The sequence below is a fragment of the Cibotium barometz genome, chromosome 19 (assembly GCF_041138505.1).
Source record: "Cibotium barometz isolate CiBa-2024 chromosome 19, ASM4113850v1, whole genome shotgun sequence".
NCBI classification, from domain to species: domain Eukaryota; kingdom Viridiplantae; phylum Streptophyta; class Polypodiopsida; order Cyatheales; family Cibotiaceae; genus Cibotium; species Cibotium barometz.
The window spans coordinates 27,221,800-27,243,080 of record NC_141064.1 but is presented as its reverse complement, the minus strand read 5'-3'; the positions used below and the strand labels follow the sequence as shown (position 1 = coordinate 27,243,080).

At 42.4% G+C, this 21,281-nt stretch overlaps 1 protein-coding gene across 2 annotated transcripts in view; it reads left to right on the top strand.

The window, feature by feature from the left end:
- LOC147628395 (uncharacterized) overlaps nt 1-10,407 on the top strand; it is a 47,157-nt gene extending 36,750 nt beyond the window's left edge. For both annotated transcript variants that reach the window (XM_086813509.1, XM_086813511.1), the window contains exon 7: nt 10,019-10,407. The gene's annotated coding sequence lies outside the window, so the exon portion shown is untranslated. The remainder of the gene's footprint in view (nt 1-10,018) is intronic.
- Nucleotides 10,408-21,281: the final 10,874 nt, after the last annotated feature.

The window sequence follows — 21,281 nt, the reverse complement described above, 5'->3', positions numbered from 1 at the left end:
GGGGAGAGGGGAGGGAGGAAGGAGTGCTCTCCGAGTGAAGGGAAGAGGGGCCAGGGGTCGCAGAGTGCGGCCCGGGATCCTCAGGAATCTGCTCCATGGAGGGGGCGGGGCCCCACGTGGGGGGGGGGGCGGGAGCGGGGTCTCCACGTGGGGGGCTCCACCGGCGGCCTCAACGGGCACTGAGACTGAATCCTCGTCCATCGGGGTGGGACCTGCTGGCCGCCTATCCCTGACTGGAGCATAAGTGCGGGTAGGTGCCTGGACGCCAGCCGGGGTCGCCTGTCCGCCAGCCTGTGCTGCCTGCTGGCGTCTGCGACGGTCCCTGCGGGCCGGGCGTTTCCGCCGGCGAACCTCCTGCCATCCGCCAGCCTCCTGGGACTGCGCGGCATCCTCCGCCGAGGCCTGCTCGTCAGATGATGATGCTTGCTGAGACGAGCCAGGGATGTCCGGTCTCTGAGGTGGATGGCCACCCCTCGGGCCTCCTGAAGGGCGTCCAGAGGCGGCAGAGCGTGGAGGATGAATCCCCTTGCGGGGACAAGCGCGTGCGAGGTGGCCCATCTCCCGACAGATGTAGCACTGGCCGGGGAGGCCCGAATACTCCACGCGCTGTATCAGATGTCCTCCAGAAAGACAAGCGAGGAGGATCGTCTTCGGGAGGGACTCCGGTGACGGAACCACAACACGAATGGCCGGGAGTCCTGCTGCCCGAGCTATCAGTGAGGCCGCTGTCTGAGGCGTCTCCACCACCTGCCCGAACGCCTTGCCAATGGATGACAAGAGGGGCAAGTACTCCCTGCGGAGTCCAGGAAAGCAGATAGTGATGGGGAAACCTGTCGCGCCTGCTAGCGGGTCAGAAGCGGGGTCGAAACCGTGAGTCCATCGCGCCAGGAACGCCCGGGATGAGCGGAGGGCAATGGGGCTCCAAGCCAGCACCGTCTGAGCTGCCTGGGGGGACTCGAAATCCACCTGGTAGTAGCCACGTCCCAAAAAATCGACGCTGACGATCTTGGCAGGCACGCCAACGAGGCTGCCTTGCAGAAGGTCGCGAAGCTCTCTCCGCATCGGACGGCTACCCACTATCTTGCAGACCAAGGAGGAGGCCTCAAGAGCGGATACTGTGGAAACAAACAACTGCTGATCTGCAGCTGTGAACTCCAGACGGAGACCGGAATCGGCAGGGGTAGTCGGAGCGGCTTCCATGGAGTCCTCCAGAGAGAGAAGGCCAGAGACCGGGGTCACCAACGGGAGGGACGCAGCCCTACGAGGAAATGGAGAGGTGGAAGGTGAGAGGATAGCGGGGGCGGAGCGGGGGGAGGGGGGAGGGGGGAGCTGAGGCGGGGAGGGGGGGGGGAGCTAGCGGTGGGAGGAAGGGCGAGATGGAGGGGGAGGCGAGGGAGAAGGCGGAGGGAAGAGCCGCGAAGCAGAGGAGAAGGCGGGGGGGGGAGAGATGGCGGGGGAGGAAGCGAGGAAGGAGGCGGGGGGGGGGAGAGAGATGGCGAGGGAGGAAGCGAGGAAGGAGGCGGGGGAGGAGAAGGCGGGGGGGAGATGGTGGGGGAGGAAGCGGGGAAGGAGGCGGGGGAGAGATGCGGAGGAGAGGGGGGGGGGGGGAGGGGGGCGCGCGACGGCGAGGGGCAGCGGGGGGAGGGTAGACGGGAGGGGGGGGATGGGGCGTAGCTTCGCAGGAGCAGATCACGACTATCAAAAAAAAAGCTCAGGAAGCTTATACCTGGCAAGCCAACAAATCCAGGCGAGATGTCTACTTTAAGGGGATTGGGTATATCTCCGCATCATAAAGCAACGGCTAAAGCAAGTGGGCAAGCGTTGTCCCAATCTTTCATTCCAAAGTTTCAGCCCATTTCTCGTCATTCAGAAGTCAAGTGATGTCTCTTTAAAGTTAAAGTTGCTGGAAAGTTGGACTATGCATGTCACGTGCACACCCATCAGGTGTACAAGTGGCATGGCATCATCAAGCATCCATAAACATTAAGCAGGACATTTAAGCATTAATCCAAGTATTATTCAGGCATATATCAACATAAGCATGTATATGGGGTTGTTTCAGCACCAACATCAGAACATGAGGCATCATAAGCATTAGGGGCATTTATTAGCATCAGGTCGGGTCCTGTTGGAACTAGCCGACAGCAGTTAAAGAGCATTTAATGAATATTTGCCAATCGTGGAGTAAGAGCATTTAATGAAAATTTGCCAATCGTGGAGCATCAGACAGGTTGGCCGACAATAGTAAACTGCCCGACCAGCAACAACACACCATATATATAGAAGCACAGCATATTCAGTCCATGGTCTCATCTCTCCTTAGCGTTTCTCATCCATGGAGCAAGGGAGCAGCAGATCAGCAGTATAGCCAGCATATTCAGCACATAGTTCATCATTCCTACCTCCTACATAGAGCTCCTACATAGAGGGAAGCCAGCATCCAAGGGTGGACCTCAACATTGGAGCAAGGAATGGTCCTCATCATTAGCATTCAGCCTATCCCTCTCATCCCGAGAAGGATCTTCATCTAGGACAGCATCATAGATCTATTTAGATCTCATTGTAATCCATTCATCTAATATAGTTGCATTGTATTGCATCGCCACTAATTGTCTATCTCTTAAGCGTCATTAAGTGAAGTTTAGTTAGCCTAAGGTTGTGATTACTACGATCAATCCCTCACATGTCACATTGGTATCAGAGCATTACAGGGTAACTAGCCTTAGATCATTTTCATTCCATCATTCATTCAGTCAGTCATCATGTTAATCGCTTCCGCACAATTAAATCCAGTTCTCAAAATCTTGCAGGCCATCCTTAGGGATTTCCCCTTAGGCATGCATTAGTAACCCATCCATCTGCATTCTTATATAGCATATAGGGTTGCACATGGCTTGCATAGCAGTCATCCTAGCAATCAATCTTGCATCTGCGAGGCTTACATGTTTTGCCCTTGAGTTCTATGGGGAAGAATGACATCCATCATCAAAGGAGTAAATGGAGTTTTGAGCTTCAACTGGCAACAACAGGGGGTTCTCTTCCACATAAGAAGACTGAAGTTTGCTCCAACATTGCCTCAGGAGGTTCAGAGGTTCAGGAATGATGGAGATGGTGTGTGAAAGGATTCCACAGACAGGTCAAGGGTGACTTAGGTACTTCCAAGCAGTTTTAGTAGCATTTGCCATTCAGTTCCCGCAGTAGACGAGTCTTTGGCTCAAAGGATTCAACTCCTACAGTCGACCTCAGTCCCGGTAGAAGAAGTCAGAAGGGGCAGTGGATTTAGTGGAGAAGGATCAACAGAGTAGTCGAAAGGTTGCCAGGTATACCACCCAGCAACAGTTTAGCAGAGGGGAATGTCACGTGCACACCCATCAGGTGTACAAGTGGCATGGCATCATCAAGCATCCATAAACATTAAACAAGACATTTAAGCATTAATCCAAGTATTATTCAGGTATATATCAGCATAAGCATGTATATGGGGCTGTTTCAACACCAACATCAGTACATGAGGCATCATAAGCATTAGGGGCATTTATTAGCATCACGTCGGGTCCTATTGGAACTAGCCAACAGCCTGGTCAGTAGCCAACAATAGTTAAAGAGCATTTAATGAATATTTGCCAGTCGTGGAGCATCAGACAGGCTGGCCGACAGCAGTAAACTGCGTGACCAGCAGCAACACACCATATATATAGAAGCGGAGCATATCCAGTCCATGGTCTCATCTCTCCTCAGCGTTTCTCATCCATGGAGCAAGGGAGAAGCAGATCAGCAGTATAGCCAGCATATTCAGCACATAGTTCATCATTCCTACCTCCTACATAGAGGGAAGCCGGCATCCAAGGGTGGACCTCAGCATTGAAGCAAGGAACAGTCCTCATCATGAGCATTCAGCCTATCCCTCTCATCCCGAGAAGGATCTTCATCTAGGACAGCATCATAGATCTATATAGATCTCATTGTAACCCATTCATCTTATATAGCTGCATTGCATTGACACTAATTGTCTATCTCTTAAGCATCATTTAGTGAGGTTTAGTTAGCCTAAGGTTGTGATTACTACGATCAATCCCTCACATGTCACAATGCACAATGTCTTTTATGTTTCTTGGTTGAAGAAATATTTAGGTCGAGGATTGCAAGATGTATCAGAAGAGCAACAAGTAGATATGATTAACGAGGCAGAAGTCATAGAGCCAGAACAAATTCTCCTCCATAGATGAAAGCATGGCTCCAGTCAAAGAATACGACATTTTTATACAAAGTTCAAGGACCGAGAAACCCATGAAGCAGTATGGTTGGATGAAGAGTTCTTTTAGAAGTACTCTCAGTTATTGGTGGACTACTTGGAAGCCTTGAACCTGTCGCCAAGTTAAGCAAGAGGAAATGTCACGTGCACCCTACACTGGGGTACACAGTGACACACTGGCATTATCATCAGTGCAACATTTGTAGGCACGAGCTACGTAGGTCAGTCTCCTAGCCATAGAGGTCAATTGGGAGTCAATCCTCTTAACCCACTTGGAGAATTCATCAGTTAGGTGCATGTAGCAGTCAACCTTAGCCTAAGTCTTGCATTAGAAGCATATAACATCATATAGGTCAGAATGGCATGCCCATGGACTAGCTAAAGGCAAGCCCATGGCTGGTAAGCCTGTCAACAACTTGGTCAAGGGCTGATTATAGCCTTGACCCTCTATTTGAGGCAGTTCACAGCAAGCAGGGGAAACATATCGCTGTCGGCCAGCAGAAGGTGTAGCCACGGGACAAGCAGTAGCTTGCCTTGGGCTCTGTGGAGTCAGCCAGCAAGTTGGCAGCTTTAAACAACTAGGCGCCAGGATTTAAATTGTTACATACACTGAGGTTGATTGTGGTAAAGCACAACATGGCCTTCTTTATACCTTTATGTGGTTAGAATCTTTAGCATCCAATTCACAGAGTAGAGAGAGAGAGAAGAGAGTGAGAGAGTGAAGTAGATGACACCTTATTGGGTCCCAAATACCCACTCAAGGGCCTCCCCTGCAAGCAAGAGTATTTGCTTATATTATTCTTTGGAGAATGTTGTTCAATGCTTGAGAAAACAAGCGATATGAATGCCCAACACAAGGACGAAGAAGACTCTTCGGGCCACTTATGCAAGTTCAAATAGCTGTAGGATTGCATCATAGTAGTCAGGGGGCTGTTTGAAACGGGTTTCCTGAAAGTTTCAAATGTGTTTCAAACAGGTTTCGTAAAATCAGCCCAAAGTTTCCTACCTACAGTTTTTTTTGCATGTTCAAAATTTCAAATATATACTGTATAAAATATGTAAAAATAACACTAAATGCATAGAATACATGGAAACATCAATTTGAAGCCTACAGTCTTTGAATCACAAATAACAAAAGAGTCGCACAGGTTTCGACGTTAGATCTGGGACCAAAAAAAAAAGTCAAAAAAATTGCTTGAAAAAAACGTGTTTCCTACAAGGAAATGTTTCGGAAATGTTTCCAAGTTTCCTTCCCTGTAGGAAACGCGTTTCCTAACTACTATGGATTGCATATATGTTGGCTGAATGCTGAAGAGGACTTCAATGATTTGCCTTGAAGTAGGATGCTAAATTGCTACTTGTAGTTTATTGAATATTGGATGATTTATGAGGGACTGATGCGATTGCTTTTATATGCTCAATGGCTGCTGGTCGGTTCAGTGAAGCTGTAGGCGTGCTTACCATGGACAAAAAATGTTGTTTAATCAGCATTAAATGTTGCGCAACAGGCTTTTGATGATTTTTGTCTTGGCCGACTGCTGTTTGCCTTTATTTATGTTGGCGGACAGGAGCTCTAGGGCCCCATGGCTGGCCGATTGCAAGCAGGGGCAATATTAGGCAGCCGACTGGTCGCCTAGGCCCCTCCATGGCCTAGATGATGCCCCTTTGTTGGCTGCCATGATCATGGGATGGCTTTGGCTGTCCCATATGCTTTGTGATGCAACTACATGCAAGATCTATTGCTAAAGATGACTTTTATATGCACTATCCGATGAATTCTCCTAGTGGGTTAAGAGGATTGACTCTCGACTGGCCTCTGTGGCTCGGAGACTGACCTATGTAGCTCGTGCCTGACTGTCCTTGGAATTAGGGATCACAATGGGGTCACGGCATACGACAAATATTCCTATAAAAAGGTGCTATTCTGAACAAATGTTTGCATTAATGATCATGCTAGTGTGTCACCCTGTACCCCAGTGCAGGGTGCATGTGACATTCCCTCTTGCTTAACTTGGCGGCAGATTCAGGGCTTCCAAGGAGTCCACCAACAATTGGGAGTACTCTTGAAAGAACTCTTCATCCAGCCATACTGCAGCACGGGTTTCTCGGTCTTTAAACTTCGTATAAAACTGTCGTATTGTTCGACCGGATCCATGCTTCCATTGGTGGAGGAGAATTTGCTCCGGCTCTATGACGTCGGCTTTGTCGATCATGTCTGGTTGTTGCTCTTCTGATATATCATGCAATGCTGGACCTACATATGGCTTTAACTAAGAAACATGAAAGACATTGTGCATAGTCCAACTTTTCGGCAACTTTAATTTTAAAGAGACATCACTTAACTTCTAAATGATGGGAAAAGCTCCGAAACTTCGGAATGAAAGTTTGGGATAACTTTTCGGCAACTTCTCTTTAATTTTAAAGAGACATCACTTAACTTCTAAATAATGGGAAAAGCTCCGAAACTTCGGAATGAAAGTTTGGGATAATAATGCCCACTTGTTTTAGCCGTTGTTTCATGATGCGAAGATATACCCAATCCCCTTTCTTAAAGTTGACATCTCGTCTGGATTTGTTGCCTTGCCGGGTATATGCTTCCTGACGTTTGGCAAGGCGCTCCTTAACTGACTCAATTATTTCCGAGAATGTCTCGGTTGTCTTATTGGCCTCTAAAGATGGTGGTTTCTGTCTCGTCAAAAGAGTTGAGACCCGGCGACCAAATGTTGCCTCATACGACGTCCGACCAATACTCGATGAGTATCGTTTAGGATTGCCTGAAGCAATGGAAGGTATTGTTTCCATTTTGACCACTGGTCATGGCAGAATGATTTGAGAACGTCAAGGGTCAATTGGTTGTATATATTTTTTTGGCCATCTGTTTGTGGTAGATTGAATGCACTGGACAGCTGCAACTTAGTCTCAAAATTGTCAAACAATGCTCTCCAAAAATGGGACTTGAACTTAGGATCTCTATCCGATGTGATTGTTTGTGGCAAACCACCAATGGAATACCAAAACCGAACGAACAAGCAAGCTATGTCCTCGGCTGTAGTTGTCTGCTTGCAAGGAATGAGCATGCAAAACTTACTGAATTTATCCACGATTGTCATACACTGTGTATTTCTAGATCTAGCTGAGGCAGGAACAAGGCCTACGAAGTCCATATTGATGTTGTGAAAAGGCCCATGTGGAATAGGCAGAAGCTGAAGTAACTTCGCCTGTTTTGTATGAGGAACTTTCACCTTTTGACATATCGACATGATTGGACGTGTTGGTAGACATCCCGTTGCATTTTAGGCCAATAGAATGACCTCTCTAGCTTCTCCAAGGTACCATTGATACCCCTATGACCTCCAAGTTCCAGCAAGTTGGTGAGAGGTGTTGCGAGGTCAGAAAACTTGTCTATGTGTGTGCTGTAGGCCTGACAAGGACCCACAAATGAGCGGATTTCTTGTGCTGTAGCGGGAACATCCCAACTGAGAATGGTCGTACCTTTTCAAGATCGAGGCTAATACGTGATGAACTGATGATGTATCCCAGGTAATGAATTTCCATTACTCCAAACTCACTCTTCTTGGCATTAATAAACAACTCATTGTCCTGCAAGAGTTGCAAAACTTGTGTCACATCTTGCTCATGTTGCTCTGCAGTCCCCGAGAAGATAAGGATGTCATCTGGGAATATGAAGATGCATTTGCCAATGAGATCCCGAATTTGTTCCACTGTTGTCCCCATGTCTTCTTTCCCCTTATCCTTAACACAACGGTGGGTCACCTGCTGGAACTGATCATGCCTGTTGCTAGGCCTTTGGAACTGATCGTAGAGCTTAATGATGTACTGGTTATGCGTACATACCCTCAAGGAATCCTTTTTCTGGCTTCGCCTGTTTGCAAATCACTTCATTTGCTATCCTGTTGCATCCTTTCTGTTGGAATTGTGCACCTTCCTTGGGTGGGTTGAGCTTGAATGCTATAGCCTATGATACCAATGCTACATACATTGAGGTTGATTGTGGTAACGCACAACAGGGAATTCTTTATACCTTTATGTGGTGAGAATCTTTAGCATCCAATTCACAGAGTAGAGAGAGAGAAGAGAATGAGAGAGTGAAGTAGACGACACCTTATTGGGTCCCAAATACCCACTGAAGGCCCCCCCCTACAAGCAAGAGTATTTGCTTATATTATTCTTTGGAGAACGCTGTACAATACTTGAGAAAAAGAGCGATATGAATGCCCAACGCAAGGACGAAGAACACTCTTTGGGCCACTTACGCAAGTTAAGATAGCTGTAGGACTTCACATATGTTGGCTGAATGCTGAAGAGGACTTCAATGATTTGCCTTGAAGAAGTAGGATGCTAAATTGCTGCTTGTACTTTTTTGAATATTGAATGATTTATGAAGGACTGATGCGACTGCTTTTATATGCTCAATGGCTGCTGGTCGGTTCAGTGAAGCTGTTGGCATGCTTACCATGGACAAAAAATGCTGTTTAATAAGCATTAAATGCTGCGCAACAGGCTTTTGATGATTTTTGTCTTGGCCGACTGCTCACTACTGGCCGACTGGCTGTTTGCCTTTATTTATGCTGGCCGACAGGAGCTCTAGGGCCCCATGGCTGGCCGACTGCAAGTAGGGGCAGTATTAGGCAGCTGACTGGCTGCCTAGGCCCCTCCATGGCCTAGATGATGCCCCTTTGTGGGCTGCCATGATCATGGGATGGCTTTGGTTGTCCCATATGCTTTCTGATGCAACTACATGCAAGACCTATAGCTAAAGCTGACTTCTACATGCACTATCCGATGAATTCTCCAAGTGGGTTAAGAGGATTGACTCTCGACTGACCTCTATGGCTCACTATGTAGCTCGTGCATGACTATCGGGCTCACAATAGGGTCATGGCGTACAACAAATATTCCTAAAAAAAGGTACTATTATGTACAAATGTTTGCACTGATGATCATGCTAGTGTGTCATTGTGTACCCCAGTGCAGGGGTGCACGTGACATAAATAGCATTAATGCTATTTTATTGATTTTTTGTCCAAACATGAACTGGCAGACAGCATCTGCTGGGCGACCAGCTCCTCCTTGGACTATATAAACAGGCGCCTAAATTCAGCATCAATTACAGCACCACCTTTTATCCTACCTCTATCGAGCCTCCACTTTGCTTTGATGACGACCTGTCGGACTGTGAGCAGCACCCTCAACCTGATGGGGAGCCTATTGAGGTTGCATAGGAGGAGGTTGAAGGAGTGGAGGAGGCTCCTCCAGGCAGAGGACGAGTTACAAAAGACCCAGCATTTCACAATACTCGTGAAGTAATTGTGTCATGGAATAAAGATAAAACAGTCTAGCTAAGAAACAGAACATCCATGTCGTAGCTGAAACATGTAGTGAGAAAAATTACGTGCCTTTACAATAAACTAAAAGAAAAGAACCAGAGAAAAGTGGCTAGTTAGGTGTGTCTGCAGTTGGCCCACTCTAGGCAGCAAAGAACCTCCTTGATGAAAGTCTTTCTCTTTGTTGGAGAGGAATGCCACATTCCTCAAGTTCGTGGATAAAACTTATGCAGAAGGCTCTGATATCAAAGTAGGACAAACTGTATAGAATGTTTTAGTATTGAAGCATCCCTTAAAAGCCGTTATAACAAGACCATAGAAGGAAAATAAACATATGGCCAAGCATATGACAAAAGTGAAGCATTATTACAGGCTAGGTGCACACTCTATCTCTTAACCAAGGTTGTGTACGTGGATGTAGATGGCAGCAGTGGCAGCACTTTGTGTGCAGTATGAAGCAGATTTTCGCCCGAATATGAGCATTGTTGTGAAGGCTTTACAAGCATTGCTTACTCCTAGGCCGGCAGCTGCGAGTGTTCCTCCAGCCTGAAGCCTAGTCAAGATTGTGTACTGTTAACTTAATTCTGTTCCTAATATGTAATCACAAGAATTTCCTGAGCCTTTTTTTTTTGGTTTTCCAACGTGTCCCCATATTGAATATGGTTCTAAAAGCTTGCCTCACCTATTTGTGAGAACACTAACATCTATGTACACCAAGTACGCATCCGAGAGGAATGTTTGGATGCTCCTTTTGTGCTAGTGTAGATTTGTTCTTGTTTTGGATAATTATATTACCAAGTTCGTGTGCTAGTCGGATTGCCAGGGTTTTGTCCAGAACTCTTATTGCTACATGTCATCCAAGATTGGCTATGCATTTAGGTTATCCAGAAGCTACAGCCAATGGTTGCGGTGGTGGCCATTTTCTTCTTATGGCTTAAACCCATTCTTGGTTCTTCAACTTCAATACATTAATTAATGGTTTGGGCCATGGGGGATCAATCCTGAAATATAGTTTAATACTTTCGTATTTGGATTGACTTACTTTGGCTTCCACCAACTTAGGTGAAAAAATGAGGGACAAGTTCTTACATAGACTTCAGTGTAGCACGACACTTGCAATTTGAGGGGTGTGCATGCATGCATGTGTGTGTGTGTGTGTGTGTGTGTAAAGGCAAGGATGTAAACCTTCAAAGACTGCATATGCTGATGTGGTGTTTTGATTGTATTTATCTTATTTCTTCTTTTACTAACAATCATCTAAATTTTAATGAAGTGCTCTTGGCAAGTCCACTCAAGAGTGGTGCTTCAATTCAGTGTAGTTCTGCATAACCAAGAATGTATTCTTTGACAGAGGTCTGGATTATGTTATGTTATGGTTATCACATGTAGGTTACGATTCAATTCAATGCTACTTATGCCTCATTTCAGTTGGGGGGAGAGGGGGGGGGGGGGGGGGGGGGGGGGGGGGGGGGGGACAAGTGAAAAGGTTTGGGTTTGAAAGATAACAAAAGGGCTTGAGAAGAAATAGCCAACACCAGGCAGGCTAATCGTGAGTCCAACTCTAGCTCCATTCTGTGAGCCCACATACCTCACATACAATGGAAAATTTGAGTTATACACCAAAACGTTTACAGATCCGACCATTATATCTTACATACAAGTGGAAGCATACATCAAACCATTTAGTATGTTATGTGAATTATCTATCATATCAAGTGATTTATATAGGTACAATTATAGATTTAGAAAAATTTTGGTCATTGAGTTTTATTTTGTACTTCGTGGGATTGAATAAATCTTCAAACTTGTTGCTCTTGCATAATCCATGCTCTTGTGTGTTGTGTTCTTTTTTTACCATGCTACTGGTGATTCTCCCATGTTGTTTTTGCACTTTATCAAGTTGTTGAGTTGAGATTTCCACTTGTGGGCTCATTTTTTTTTAATTCTTGTGGTACCATGTCTTTTGTGGTTCACAGATTTATGTCTTTCTCTAGTGGGATCCTTAACCTTCTAAAAGCAGGTGTTTTTAATGTATTTTACCCCATAGTTTATAGTTTCTTATGGTAACTCACCACATTTGGTAAGTGTTTTTGTGGATCTCTCATAGGGTTTGACTTTAGAGAATGATTGCTTGTTGATTGAGTCTAAAATTACATTTGAATGATGTTCCCAATAGCTCCCTATAGATTCTTTCCTTCTTTTGGGAACACAAATCTATTGATGTACTCAAATGTGTGATAGATATCTCCATGTTTTGAACTCCTTCCAAAGATAGTTGGAGTCTTTCATGTTTCTTGACTAGGGGTTATGGACCTGTATACATTAACAAAGGTTGGACGTGTGGAAACAATCTTACATATGTGTGTGGAACTAGTTTTAGGAGACATGGGCAAGTTGATGGGCAAACTAGTGTGGATACACCTTGATCTAGTCCAATTACCAATGGTACTAGATTATAGGTGCTACTGGGGTAGATTTAAACCCAGTACCATATGCACTACCACTAAGCTATAGTCCAATAAAGGATCCTTCTTCACAACACATTGTTTTCTATTGTAGTGGTTATTTTCAATTTCCATGGAAGCATGCTTCCATATTTGACTATTAGATGATTTTATTTCTTCTATCTCATGGTAATGGATGCCTAGGCTATCACCACTATTTTATGCATCCAATTAATGTGCTCACCTCTCAGGAACTCCCTCTTAAGAAATTAGAGAATATTAAAAAAAGGTATATATACATGGTAGGAATACACACATTGTTTTCTATATGTATACATTTTGTTTCATATGAATGTGTATGCCTACTATAAGTTGAATACACTACCTTCTATAAATTTAATATTATTCTTTAAAAAAATATCAGGTGCATGTGTGATGTGTGATATCATACATTTTAACAAGGGCCATTGTAAAAGGACCTCCTTAAAAAATTTGTTGAGATATTAAGCCCAACTAGTGTGATATGGATGATACTACACCTAGATGAAGCTCTGTACTTATGCCACTAGCATGGTTAGTAAGATTATGGGGCTGATATGAAACTAGTGGTTAATAGGCTATGTGAAACAGCCACTTTGGTTTACTAGACATCATCACCAATTTGGGGACTTCTTGAATATTCAAAATTGCTTATCATGCTATATATCATTGGAAAGGTCTCAAAGAGTAGATTCCAAATGTCCAAACTCTGCTCACTTTTGAGATAATTTGTAAAAATTTCACCATGAGCCTATTTTTCTAGAGAGAGGAGGTGTGAAAATCCTTAAGGGGCAAAAATGAGAGTCCATATTTCACCTAATGGTTCTGGCATAGTTATAGCACTAGCTCACATAGCTAAGTTCACACTATGGACCTTGTTTATTATAATAGTATATTACTTTCCCTTATAGAATGTACTCTTACCTTTATGGTATAGCTGTAGAGAAGTAAGAAGAAAGAATAAAATATAGACAATCTCTCTCTCATGTGCTTATCTACTCTTGTGTGTGTGTGTGAAGAGTTTGCTTGCAAGGAGCTCAAGGTCATCCTCTCCCATGCATTCTTCTCAAAATTATCTTTTATGCACACGTGTGATATCATACCTTTTATTCAATGAAACTCTCGCATATTATTGATAAATCCTCTTTGTCATTTTAGAGCTCTCTAGAGATCTTTAAGCAATATCCAAAGCCATGACGTGGCTAAATTAAAAAAGCTTTGTTATCAAAGTATAAACATCCCATGTAATGTCTCTTCCTATTCCTCGCTTTTATTGTTGAGGTACTTCCATTGAACTTGGTTGCCATTCAGCTCCATACATGTAGTTATTGTCCTCATAACCACCCTATATATATGTGTGTGTGTGTGTGTGTGTGTGTGTGTGTGTGCGTGCGTATGTATGTATGTATATATATATATGTGTGTGTGTGTGTGTGCGTGCGTATGTATGTATGTATATATGTGTGTGTGTGTGTGTGTGCGTACGTATGTATGTATGTATGTATGTATATATATGTGCGTGCATGCGTGCATATGTATGTATGTATGTATGTATGTATATGATATCTCGTTATCCTTGAGAACCAATATCAATTCATTATATTATTACTTGTATAGATGGGGTACCATCATACATACATACTCCTTGTTTGGTTATGACCTAGGTGACTTTGAACTTTAGTCACTTGTTGGAATGAATCTTGAGTTATTCTCAGAGTTAATGTTAAGTTATTCTCGTAGTTAATCTTGAGTTGAAGGGATGAGTTGAATTGCAATTCCATTTATATTGTGTGTGAACTATATGTGATCTAGGTGACCTTTCGTGGTGATAACTATATGGTAAGTGCATAGTAAATTGATATATGATCTAGGTGACCCTTCACGATAACTATATGGTAGGGGCATAGTTAATATATATAGTCAATCTGACTTCACTGGCTAATACTTGTCGTCACAATAGATCTATCATCTAGCCCCATTTAAAACCATCAGTGCCCACCAACTTGAGGGCAGTCTTTGCTCGATGGGTCTTCAAACAAATGTGTTGCCAAAGAGAGAAGATCGTTCTCATCCATCACATCAATGGAAACTTTAGGAAGAGGAGACTCCTATTCTTCATCCACCTCTTCAGTTGTGTCACCATCAATACCACACCCAAGCTCAAAGTGCCTCAATTTAACAAAATCTTCATCTATAACAGGGTCCATAGGAGGAACCATACTCATATCCATTTTGGAAAGAAATGTCCATGAAACTATTACCAAGAGCGTCCAAGAATTCGTCCATCATATCCATATCTCCAAGTGATTCATTCTCAACTTTTAAAGCTTCATTAGAGCTAATTAAAACCATCCTTACATGATTCATTCTCAACTTTTAAGGCTTCATTAGAGGTAATTAAAACCATCCTTACATTATTCATTCTCAACTTTTAAGGTTGCATTAGATGTAATTGAAACCACCCTTACAAATGAGTCTTAATTTTAATTATTATTTGAAACTGCCATTGCACTCTAACTATCAGCAGTGAGAATACAAGTAGGTGTGTTTGCAGAGACACAAAGATCTTCAATCACTCTTCTCAACCATACACATTCAACTGTTGTCACACTGAATGCTGCTCTATATTCAGCTTCATAGGATAATGTTGCCATAGTTGGTTTCTTCTTGTTGATGACCCAAGAGGGTCTAAGCAGTTCCCGGATATGGATTGTCGAGTATCATAATTGCTTGCCCAATGAGAATCATTGAAGGCTTGAAGTTGTAAATCACTCCCCTTGATCCTTATTATTTGCAAGTATATCAAGATACATTTAATTGCCTGCCAATGCGTAAGTGCCTGGGAAATGCATGAACTTTGAAAGTTATGACACACCATATTAGACGTCTAGCCGTGAGTTACACAAATAGATTAGGCATCGAATAGCTTGATCATAAGTGGTTATGTGTCGAATGGTTCACCGACATCTTGCAAACTAAGCTTTAGACTAGGTTATATTCTGTAGAGATTAGTTTGCAACTTTCTATATTGAACCTCTTGAGGAGTGCCTTGATGCACTTTGATTGCTTAATGACTATATCATCATCTTGCTATATAAACTGCATACCCACGTAATAGTGCAAGAGGCCAAGATATGGCATCATAAAATTTGAGGCAAGTTTAGCCTTAAAAGCTATAATGAAATCCGCATTGTGCCTAGCATGTCATCTACATAGAGAATGACAACAAGCAAATCTTGCATATTACTTTTCACATATAAAATGCATTTTGTAAGACTATTTTGAAATCTTTGTCTAGTCCAATAGGCATGAATCCTCAGGTACCAAGCTTGAGGAGCTTGTTTCAAACCATATAAAGCTTTATTAAGCTTGCATACCTTCTATTCTTGACCAGGTTGGGCGAATCCAGATGGTTGACTAACATAAGCTTCTTCTTTGCAAGTCGCCATTTAAGAACATTGTTTTGATGTCCAATTGGTACACTTTCCATCCATGATGTCCTTCCAAAGAAATAACAAATTGGATAGTGGTCATACGTAAAGTGGGAACAAAAGTTTCATGATAAGCAATGCTAAGCATAACCTTTTGTAAACAAGTTTGGCCTTGAATCTGTCAATAGATCGATCTTCCTTTCTCTTGACTTTAAATCCCCACTTAGTACCAATAGATTTCTTCCCAAGTAGTAGATCCACTAAATCCCTACTTAGTACCAATAGCTTTCTTGCCAAATGGTAGATTCACTAAATCCCAAGTATAATTTTTTTGAATGGCATGAATTTCATCTTGCATGGCATTCGCCCAAAGTTGGATCTTCTTGAGCCTCTTTCTACATCATGTAGAGAACTAAGAAATAAAAAATCAAGAATATCTACTGATAAAGAAGTGGTTCAAGTAGCACCGGATCTGGTTCTGCTTTGCAAAAGAAGCAAACAATTTACTATCCTGCAAGGTGCTTCTAACCTATTTAGGCATAAGCCTAGATTTATTGATTACCGATCTTTCAGTATTTACTACATCTTCTAGCTTACTTGAAGTTGATGCATCTACTACTGCATCTTCTAGCTTATTTGAAGTTGGTACATCAAATCCTTGAGCATTGCCCCCTTGCAACAAACAAAGATCAATTATAAGCAAAATCTACTAATAAGCAACAAATAATGGCACATGTAATAAACCATCAAACATGTCTGGAGAATTGGCATAGGTATGCTTATTGAATTCCATCATTGGATAGATAGAATCCGCTGCAAAAAATGACATCCCTACTGATAATAATGTCCTTTGTGAGAGGATCATAGAGATGATAACCTTTGCTTTCAACACTATTGATAATAATCTTCTTTCTGAGAGGATCATAGAGATGATAACCTTTGCTTTTAACACTACCACCAATAAAAATGCATTTCACTACTTAGTCGTTCATTAAGCTTAGTTTTGCTTTGTGCTGGCACATGTGCATATGCCAAAAAACCAAAAACATGCATGTGTTCAACCTTAGGTTTTTGATTGAACCAAGTCTAATAAGGAGTGATAGTATTCAAAGCTTTAGTGGGGCACCTATGCAGTAAAAATAGCTTCCATCCAAAACTTGTGTGGAAGCTGCTAACCTTTGACCATGCATCCAACCATCTCTATGAGAGTTATGTTTCTCCCCTGAACAATAATACCATTTTTCCTTGGTGTATAAGGAGTTGTACATTGATCCTTAATGAATTTTTATGCCCAAAAATCTTTGAATACATTAGATATGTATTCCTCTCCTCTTTCTGAAACTGAGAGTTTGAACGTTTAAGCCTCTACATAAATGGGTATATTTTCTAGATGAGAGGTAGGGACATGTTGAATGTATAGTAAATATTAGACATCATACACAAAATTTAGAGAAAAATATCAATTATCTAGATATTACTTGTTAAGATTAATTACCTTCTACAATATCAAGAATTGTTGATTTGTTGACTTTGCTCATTTTTTTCTCTCCTATTGACATCCGTCCTGTGTAAAAAAAACTATTAAGCAAATATTTTTACAGATTAGAGTGTTGGAATTAGGGTTAGGGTTGCAACAATGCACACACACAAGAGATAGATAAGCTTGAGAGCACACAAACTCACTAGATTAGAATGAACAAATGTGTGCTAGATACGAAAGATAAGTACACAACCCAAAATGAGTAGATAAGAGGGTGTACATACACATCAGGGAAAAAACCTCCTAGTAAGGGAAAAAGTACCCCGGTGGTCCTAAGTGTGTTCACACACATTGCTACCATATAATGCTACAAATCCCTCCTGGAGTGATGATGTGAACATGTACAGGGTATGGCTGATCAATCTTGAAAAGGAAGTAAGACCAAAGCTTTACGAAAAGCTTCAAACTTTTCACGAGGAAGAGTCTTCGTGAATAAATATGCCATGTTGTCATGTGTAGGCACATAGACCAAGGTGATCTCTACTACTACAGAGAGTCTTTCCCTGACATGGTGGTAATGCACCTCAATGTGCTTAGTGCGAACATGAAACACTAGGTTCCTCGCAACTGCTAATGCGCTCTGGCTGTCAGTGAAAATCGTAGTGCTAGATGACTGTCCAACACCTAAATCAGCCATAAGACGTCTGAGCCACATATACTAACCTGTAATTGTAAAAGCTGCCCTCCTGTACTCAACTTCATAGTTGGAAGAAGTAGCCACTATAAGCTGCTTCTTGCTGAGCAATGATATACATGAATCACCAAGGCAAAAGCAAAACCCACTAGTGGACACTCGTGTGGCATAATATCCAGCCCAATTTGAATCACTGAAAGCATGCAGCTGTGACTCACCCCCTTATGGATAAAATAATCCAAAATACTGAGTGCCCTGTAAATAGCGACAAACCCGCTTAATAGCCTGCCAATGCTTCGTACCTGGGCTATGCATAAATCTACTCAACTATGAGACCGCATACTGTATATATGGCCTCGTGTTGCACACATAAAGAAGGGATCCAACAGCCTGCTGATACAAACTAGTATCAAAAGAGTCTCCTGCATCTTGAAGACTAAGTCAAGTACCTGTCACCATAGGTGTAGCCATAGGTTTACAGTTTTCAAGATTAATCCTCTTCAATAGCTTCTGTATATATTTAGACTACTGTAAAATAACAATGCCATCATTGTGCTGTATAAACTAAATCCCCAAATAGTAATGCAAGGGTCCCAAATTTGACATCTCAAACAATGACTGCGAATTAGCTTAAAGATTGAAATCTGATCTATATTGGGTCCTGTGATGAACAGCATGTCATGAACATATAGAACGATGACAAAAAATGTATCCTTACTCCTCTTCACATAGAGGGTACTCTCTGTTGGACTGGTGCAAAAATCATTTGCAACCAAGTATGCATGAATCTCCTCATACCATGCTCTAGGACCTGCTTAAGGCCATAAAGAGCCTTTTTCAACTTGCATACTTTAGACTCTTCTCCTTTCACAAAGCAAAACTAGGAGGCTGCAATACATGGACCTCCTCATGTAAATCACCATTTAAGAATGCAATCTTAATGTCCAACTAATGTTTATTCCACCCATGATGTGCTGCCAAAGCAATGAGACACCTAATGGTAGTCATATGAGATGTGGTTGCAAAGGTCTCATCATAATCAATGCCCTTTTGTTGGGCATACCCCTTTGCAACAAGTTTGGCCTTGTAGCAATCAATGCTACCATCTGCTTTGCATTTTAACATAGAAACCCACTTAGTACCAATGGCCTTCTTGCCAAGAGGTAGATATGTCAAATACCAGGTGTCATTCTTGAGTATAGAGTTATACTTATCCTGCATAGCATGCATCCAATGATCATCATCTTGTGCTTCCTCAACAGGTTCCTCCTCATTACATAAAGTAGAAATGAGAACATGATCCACATGAGAATAATCTGCATGATGAGAACCTGCACAACTTCTGCTAGGTAAAGGAGCTGCAAACTTGCTATCCCCCTCAATGTCTGCACAAGCCATTTTGGCATACGCCTAGATTGTTCTATGGCTGCTCTCTCCTCATCCACTACATCCTCAATAATTGCCTCATCAAAAGGTTGATTTTGCACCTACAAAGGCTTAATTTCAGCACTTGGTTGAGCATTCAATTGCTCTACATATGGTTACCCTCCATTAAACAAAGGTAGGAGCAAATCAAACATGTCCTGTGAGCATACATTTTGCTGTTTCTTGCATGAAAGCATGGGCTGAATTGAGTTTTTGACAAAAACAACATCTCTACTTACCAAAATCAGCTTTGAGGCCAGATGGTAGAGTATATATCCCTTACTTTCTGAACTGTATATCCCACAAATATGCATTTAATTTCCTTATCATCAAGCTTACTGCGTTGTTGCTTAGGCATAAGAGCATAAGCAAGACAATCAAAAATACGCAAATGAGCCACAGAAGGCTTCCTGCCATGCCAAGCTTCATAAGGAGTTTAAACTGCAAGGCCTTGGTAGGGCATTTGTTGAATACATAGTTTGTGCACATAGTTGTCTCTAACCAAAAACCATGAGGTAAATCTTGGGCTTTCACCATACATCGTGTCATCTTCATGAGAGACTTGTTCTTCCTCTTAGCCATACCATTTTGTTCAGGTGTGTATGGCACTGTACATTGATGCCTTATGCCTTTTTTAGCCATATATGCATGAAATTCCTTGGACATATACTCCCCCCATCGATTTGAACAAAGGGTGCCAACTTTACATTCACATTCATTTTCAGCCATGGATACAAAGTGCATAAAGCACATAAAAACCTCCAACTTCTACTTTAATGGATACACCCAGCTTTATCTAGAGTAATCATTAATAAAAGTGATGAAGTAGAGATATCCCCCAATAGATGGTGTCCTCATAGGACCACACATACATCACTACGTATAAGTTGTAATTTCTTAACAACTCTGACAGATCCATCCTTTGGAAATGATGCCTGATGTATTTTCCAAGAATACACCCCTCACATACATGTCTACTAGGGGTCTCAAGAGTTGGTTACTCAGACACCATATCATGCCTTTGAAGGCATAATAAACTGCCATGATTCAGATGGCCAAATCGTGCATGCCATAATTCTGCATCACTCATAATACGAGTCGTAGAAACTGAGCAAGCATCATCTTGCAACTTCTCAAATTCATCTATCTTGTATAGGCCATGAAACAAGGTACCTGAGGTAATGATAGAATAACCGTTATTTCTATCCTGAACTGTACATCTGTCATCCACAAATTTGACCATCAAGCCTGACAAGGCTAAGGCTGAAACTGACAGCAAGTTCTTCTTAATGGCTGGCACATATAAAACTTTAGAAAGAGTAAACGTGCCCCAAGTTGTAGAAGTGAGTACAACTCTACCAACTCCTTTGATAGGATATGAGGAACCATTTACACATGTGACGGTTCCTGCACTTGGGATAGATTCTAGAGATGAGAATATTTTTTTTTTTGTGAAGTAATGTGCTTACTAGCACCACTGTCAAAGTACCAAGCATTCGATTCGGCCACTGACATGCATACATCATGACTAGAAGGGTCATAACTACAATGTACAGTCCATGCCCAATCATCTTGAGCAAAACTTACAGATTTCTTCTTCTCTACACTTGGTGCAGATGCATCAGCCACAACCATGCCCGATTCTTTCTTTGTATCCTTCTCTAGCCTTTTCTTAAACTAATTTATGTAGTGCCCTGGTTTTCTGCAATAGTGACAGTCGTCGTTCTTTTTAGGCTTATCACCTTCTTTCTTTGCATCCTTACCCGAGGATTCTGATTTTGGCTTATAGCCACTGTGCGAAGAAGGTGCGAAGAAGCTTTACCTTTGCCTTTCTGACTGGCAACAAAAGATTGGTCACCAACTCGCATAACAGATCTATTTTGCTTAGACTGCTCTTTTTGCAAGAGTACTGAATCTAGCTCATCAAATGTAAGGGCATTTGGATTTCCCTTCATCATGAGTCTAAGGGTAGAGTCAAAACTCTGATAAGAATCCGGCAATGCATTAAGAACCGTGGGCACCAATGTACTATCAAGATATATCTCATCCACACTAGCGAGCTACTCCATCAAATCTTTGATCTTGGTCAAGAAGCTGTTTATTGAATCTCCCTCGTTCATGTGCTCAGACTCTAATTGTTTGAGATATGCAACACGTGCTTCATTGTGTAC